A 6,982-nucleotide genomic window follows, 5' to 3' on the forward strand; every position below is an offset into this window, starting at 1 on the left:
CCGAGCAGAGCCCAGCCCCGTTACCTAGCAACCCGAGCAGAGCCCAGCCCCGTTACCTAGCAACCCGAGCAGAGCCCAGCCCCGTTCCCTAGCAACCCGAGCAGAGTGCCGGCACTACCGGTTCTACCAAAAACACAAAATCTTATCGAGCATTTTTAGTCTAGTTTCTAGTGAAAATATCTTAGTACAAACTTGCATGCAACTTTTTAGCAAAATATAAGAACTTAAGTCAATAATTCCTTAATAATGATGAAAAATTTCTAGTTTCACTGGAAGTTCATTTCACTTGCATGTCTTGCTTTAAGTTAAATAATAGTACTGTTTCATCAATATTAAAGAATTATTGACTTAAAGCAAGCTCTCTTGCTGAAAAGTTGCTTGTAAGTTTGTCTTATTTCAAGCGTTCTAAGATATTTGTACCAGAAACTAGACGGAAATACTTGTTTAGACTTTTTTTTTTGCAGTGTGAGGGTTAAAATCTCATGTCTGTTCAGGAGCCGCTCTAATCTCTGGCAGCCGCAGCAGGTTGAGTCTATCCGGGCCGGAGGCGGTACCGGCCCACAGTGGCTCCAGTGATGAGATTCTGGCCAGAGATGAGCTTCAGGAACGTGTGTGTGTGTGTGTGTGTGTGTGTGTGTGTGTGTGTGCGTGCGCGAAGAAGGCGGAGTAAATTTCATGGACTGTGCTGAGTCGGCTGCGTTTTCTTCTTCTCTTGTTTGATTCGCTGTCGGCGCCGGGCTGCAGGCAGAACAACTCAGTTGAGCTTCACTGATCTGTGGACAAAAGTGAAATGTTCATTAATGCAATTGTCCTTTTGACAGATGTGTGTGTTGTTTTGCTCTGATGGGAAGGAACTTTTTATTTATTTAAAGTTCACTTCAATTAAATCAGCAGTCATGCTTTTGTTTTTTTTTTTCTATTTTCTTGTTTTATAAAGCTGTTTGAAAGACAAACATGCCAACTAGTCAAGTGCTGATCAAATTATCAATCATTTAATATTTAAAAATTACATCATCAGACGAATCAAAACAAAGTTAAGTTGAAATTTCGGTATTTTAAGGACTTAAATGACAGTAATTCATATAAGTAACAAAAATAACAATCGGGCAAAAACATTTTCCAAATCAGTTTCTTTCAATGAAAAACTTTTGAAACTAACAAACTGCAGGTCTGTGTCTGAACTTTTCGTTAAAACATGTTTAGTTTTTAATTCAGTGGGTAGAAAATCCAAAAGTTTACTCAAGTAAAAGTAGGAATGCTTCATAATAAATAAAGTAAAAGTAAAAAGTGTAGTAAAAATACTCCCAAAAAGAAGAGTGAGCCAAGTAAATGTAACTAGTTGCAGTTCTGGCTTTTAATCTGTTTTTGGTGAACGCTTTAATAAAAAATAACTGACTCTCTCTCCTTCCAACCTGAAGTGGTCTTCCTGCAGGTTTGCCGTACCAGAGGCGTGAGCTAGCCGCTCTGACCTCTGCTGCTAAGCTCCGCCGCTCTCTGACTGCTTCATTAAGTTTCCGCTCCAGGCTTCATGTGTGGTATTTCGCTCGGCCTCCCAGAATGTGCCACCCTCCAGCCGGCACCGGGCCATAAAGCAGCGGCTCCTTTTGGGCTAATCTAACCGCTTGCTGCTTCGCTAACAACCCTCTCTGTTTTCCCTCCGCTGCCTCTGTGGACTCTTCCTCCTTCTGTCCCGACCGCTTTGCCTCTCAGGCTGCTGGAGAAACGGGCCGTCTTCTGTTTGGACATCTGTCCATTTGTATTTTCGTCTCTGATAAGGTAAGTCCTGCTCCACTTGGCTACAGCATGCTAACGTTTGTGTTGCATGTCTAATGTTTATTTCTACTTGTTTTATTTATATGTGATGTTTTAAATCTAACAAGGTGCATCTTATGGTCGTCTTGTTCCTTACAAAAATTATTTTTGTCACTTTCTGACCACAAACTTGGATGTATTTGTTGGAGATCCAAAGTGATGGATCAAGACCTAGTCCACACATAGCTCTCCATACATAGTCCATACACATCCACACATAGCCAGGTATCTGGGAAAACAAAAACATGTTTATGCATTTTGGCCTTTCATCCACACAAAAATTCAGTTTTATGTCACTAAAACGATTATTTATGAAAGTGGAGATTTGAGAGAACTCTGTGTGTGTAGATGGGAAACTGGTGGCAAATGGTGGACATGTTATATATACACTGCTCAAAAAAATAAAGGGAACACTTAAACACAATATAACTCCAAGTAAATCAAACTTCTGTGAAATCAAACTGTCCTGACGAGGGTCCCTGTTGTCAATCAGTGTTGCTTCCTAAGTGGACAGTTTGATTTCACAGAAGTTTGATTTACTTGGAGTTATATTGTGTTGTTTAAGTGTTCCCTTTATTTTTTTGAGCAGTATATATATATATTTTTGGTTTTGTTGGCTCTAGTGGCCTTTATTTGAAAGTAGTTCGACAGGAACGAGTGTTATGAGAGATGGGGAAGACATGTGGCAAATGTCACCAGGCTGGGAATCGAACCTGCGACCACCGGCATGAGAACAAAGGCCTCAATACATGGGTTGTGCTTTGCCCCTGTGCCACCACAGCACCCTGACGTGTTATATTTATATTCTAATACGGTGTTTAAAAGTAGTTCAACCTACATATCTGTCCACACAAATGAATCTCCTGGCGCCATGTTTACGTCGTAAGAGGAAGTCGTGGTTGTTTTGAAGCGATCTGATTGGCCTACATTGGTTTTAGCTTTGTGCTGCTCAGCCCCCTATGGGTCTGGCATGTTAAAAACAAAGTCCAGGGGCAGATTGGCGTGTTCATGTGGATGAGTACTTGTCATATGTACAATGAAAATCCTTTCATACAATTTTTTTTAAACCAATATGGTGGAGTTATTTGTTTTTATTAAACAGCTATGTGAGTTCAATACCTAAATATAGCGCAGTTATGGAGAGTTTTCCAACCTTTAACAGGTTTTCTTCTACATTTATCCAAGACTGGACAATAAATCAATAAGATATATCGCGATGGATTGGTCGTCAATATCAATAGATCACACAGCTGATAGAATATTCACTGAACTTCGATCCAGAACCGCACAGCATTCCCAACCTTCACTCACGGGGGAATCAACTCTCACTCACTCTTTGGTTGCCTAGCAACAACCTGGTTGGTAACAGTTTCAAGTCCCCCCCCCTCCCCCAAACTTTGGTTGCCTAGCAACAACCTGCTGAGTATAACTGACGCAGCAGTTTCAAGTTTCCCCACTGTGCCTCAAAACTGCTGAAAAATGGAAACCAACGTTGTGGCATTAACTGTGGATAAAAGCCACCAGGTTGGCAATATTTCAGATGTTTGAAACGAAAACTAGTCGGTAATTATTGTAATAAGTTCTTTAGCCATATTGCCCAATCCTACATTTATCCTGTATTTATTTATCTCCATTTATTCATATGACTAATTTCGACCAGATTCTGTCAATGCTGAAGAAAAGCATCTCCAATGTCTTGATTTATCATTGAAAGTTGTTTTTAACATAACAAAATGTGAATAATTTTGAAGGGACTGTAATTCTGAGTCTGTGTAGCTTTGAGAAATGTGAACTATTTAACCTCTCGCACAGCTACAGTTTTCAAACAACGTGCCTTTTGTTTTTCCTGACTTAACCTCTGCGGCATCATAACTAGAACCTGTTCTGGGGGTAACAGACGTTTATTTTCAGTTTTAAGCTGGTTTACTTTTAAAGTGACTCACCTGTCGATCTGCCAAGACAAACCGTGATGCTAGCACGCCGTTTGTTAATCAGCAAACTCTTAACTCTAGATTATAAAGCACTTTGTCATTTTCTCTGCAAGTACACCTGTAAGTACGCGTCTTTTTAAGACCTGCACTCAAGAGGCATCTATGTTTGAATACAACTTTTCCTGTTATAGTCAGACTTTAATTTAGGTTGAAAACAACCAGCATTAGTTCAGGGAAATTAGCATAATTAGGCACATCAACCCCAGAAAAAAAGCAAAATACTTTGTGACAAACTGCCAGAATTTGCTTAGAGAAACTCGTCCTGTGTCGATTCTGGCTGAAAGGCCGTCCAGGCAGGAAGAAGCCATCAAAATGCTGACGTTCATTTTTAGCATTAATGAGCAAGTGTTAAGTCACTTTCCCAAATGCAAAGTACGGCGGTGGCAGCATCATGTTGAGCAGTTTTGGAACTGCTGGAGATACTTTTGTCCAGAAATCTCTCCAAACGGTTTGATTTGTCGTTTTCAGCTGCGGAGGAAAAAGTTTGAATTGTTTCGTTCAGCCTGTTGATTTGCTGTGAGCAGCAGCAGCAGGTGGGGGAGGGGCAGCTCACACTTTGAGTTTTCAGTTCTGTTTAAAAACCACATTATTAAGCAATCACAGCTTAATCAGTCAGTGGTGAGTTACTCTATCGCTGCAAAAACACAAAATGTTACCAAGTAGTTTTAGTGCATTTCTAGTCAAATATCTTAGATATTTTCCCGTGTTATAAGTGAATATAATAATAATAATAATAATCTGCCAGTCGTATAAATCGTTTTTGATCAATATTAAGGAATAATTGTCTCCAAATAAGCTCCTAGATCTTGTTAGTTTTCTTATTTTAAGTGGAATAAGACATTTCTGTCAGAAACTGGACCAAAAATAGTTGGAAATATTTTGTTTGTGCAGTGTAGACCCGTTGCAATAAATTAAAATTAGCTCAATAATTCCCATTTGCATGATTTAGCATTTTTTCTCTTTCTGCCAAAATCTGGATGATAAATCTTCAGTTTGGTGTTTTCATAATTCGTTATTTATTTATTTTGGATATTTAAAATGTCTTCCAGTTAGAGAATTTGATGTTCATTGATCTATCAGAATGTTGCATTATCAGTAATACCGATACTATCGTTTATCGCGATAACCTCTGATAATTTATCGCCTGCTCTGGTTGTGATTAAATGTTTTCCATGTTCGGCTTCAGTCACTCTTGTCGGATTAGAGCGAAGCCTGAGTTTAGGGTTCAGTTTGGAGTATTTTTTGCCACCGGCAATCATCCCTCCTCAGACGTGGAGCCTCTAATTTCACGAGCTCCACAGCTGGTTCTGTTGGCGGCAGCAAACGGGTTCCATCTGCTGTTTGCACTTCTGGGTATTTTTAAGCCTCCGGGTCGCCGTATCTGTAAATACTGAAGCCTTTTCTGGAATGCAGCGCAGCTTTCGGGCAGGGGAGACGTTCGTTTACGCTAATCAGATTAATGGTGGCGAGTTTTGACACCGGAGCTTATGAGGTCCAGTCCGTCGCGCCCTCCTCTTCCTCTTCCTCCTCCTCACTGGTCTGACCCACTTTTCAATAAAGCAACAAGAATCTCCGTCTGCCCAGCTTTCTCTCTCGCCTCAGCCGGTTGCACTCCAGATTGTGACCCGGAATCGGTTCTGATCCTCTTTGCTCTTCTGATCGGCGGTGGTTTAAAAATTACCGTAACAATTATTCCGTAGATTCAACGCAGAACTGAAAAAACGCCAAATATCGAGTATTTTTGGTCCAGTTTCTTGTTTTTACTTTTTAAATTAGATAAAACTCGCTTACAAGTAACTTTTTTTTAAGTGTTTTGCAGTGTTATGACACAAAAAGTACAAACTCAAATTCATGTTTCTGCTTTTATTTTTTTTATTACCAACATTTGTTGGCTCAACTGTAGGTTAGTAATTACACTGCAAAAACTAAATTTTGCCAAGTATTTTTGTCTAGTTGTATTTTGTCTAGTTAGTTTTGTCTTATTTCAAGTGAACTATCTCGCATGTTCAGAAAGATATAGGATCTTGTTTTAAGCAAAAGTTTAATGTTTTGGTTCCACTGGTCCATTATTTCACTCGTAGAAAAACATTTTCCCGTGTTGAAAGTGAAATAATCTGCCAGTGGTATAAGTACATTTTTGTCAATATTAAGGAATTATTTAGCTAAAACAAGCTCCTATATTTTGCTCAAAAGTTTCTTCTGAGTTAGTTTTTCTTATTTTAAGTGTGCTAAAATATTGTCACTACAAACTAGACCAATAATACTTGGTAAGATTTTGTTTTTGCAGTGTATCAGGCTCTTGCAGATGAGGTTGTTGCCTCGACTCTCAAATGTTTGTGCAAGTTTCAGAAATGTATTTGTAATTTTCATTAATTACAAATATTTTGTTTTCTGTGAAATAAAAACAAACTTAAAGGCTAATTTGCTTCACAAAGAGAGTTGTTAGCTGACGTGTTAGCCTAGCATTAGCATTGTCCTCATGGTTTTTATACGACTTGTTGATGGACCTTTCATTGTTACATCTGCAGAAGTGTGAATATTAACTGTTCTGAATAATTAAACTGTGTGGAAGAACAAAACTGGAGTTTTATTCCATAATTAGGTTGTAAAGTCAAAAACGAAACGTTTTCGTCTCGGCATCTCCAGAAAAATGCATGAAATTTCTGGAACATCCGTCTCTTTAGATTTCCAAACCAACTTTATTTATAAAGCACTTTAAAACAACCACAGCTGATACAAAGTGCTGTACATTAAAACACAACATAACGATAAAAAATAAAAACTCTTGCAGTTTAGAAACAAACATACAATTTAAAACTAGATCCCGCTGGAGTTGAAAGCCAAGTAAAATAGGAGTTTAGTTCTGGTTCCCCTGAACCAGAACTAAACATGGAGAAGCGGCATTCAGTTTCTACGCACCACAAATTTGGAACAAACTTCCAGAAAACTGTAAAACAGCTGAAACACTGAGAGCCTTTAAATATCAACTTAAAACCCACCTGTTTAGAATTGCTTATGACTAAATTAGGTTTAGAGTACAGCTTTGATGTTTTAATGTTTTAATCTTTACTTTTCATCTAGTTATTAACTGTAGTTAAAGCCCCCCCAGAAAACATCCCAGTTAAACGAATCTATTTTTAGAGGTGTGAGAATCCTTGTTAAATGGCGTTTTAACTAAA

The 6,982-nt window shown here is 38.6% G+C and overlaps 1 protein-coding gene across 2 annotated transcripts in view; it reads left to right on the forward strand.

The window, feature by feature from the left end:
* Positions 1-6,982, forward strand: part of pacsin3 (protein kinase C and casein kinase substrate in neurons 3) — a 32,420-nt gene that overhangs the window by 4,339 nt on the left and 21,099 nt on the right. The window contains exon 2 of one of the 2 annotated variants that reach the window (XM_008405994.2): positions 1,711-1,776. The exons of the other annotated variant lie outside the window; for it this stretch is intronic. The gene's annotated coding sequence lies outside the window, so the exon portion shown is untranslated. The remainder of the gene's footprint in view (positions 1-1,710; positions 1,777-6,982) is intronic. 2 annotated transcript variants of the gene reach the window in all.

Source organism: Poecilia reticulata, linkage group LG3 (genome assembly GCF_000633615.1).
Source record: "Poecilia reticulata strain Guanapo linkage group LG3, Guppy_female_1.0+MT, whole genome shotgun sequence".
NCBI classification, from domain to species: domain Eukaryota; kingdom Metazoa; phylum Chordata; class Actinopteri; order Cyprinodontiformes; family Poeciliidae; genus Poecilia; species Poecilia reticulata.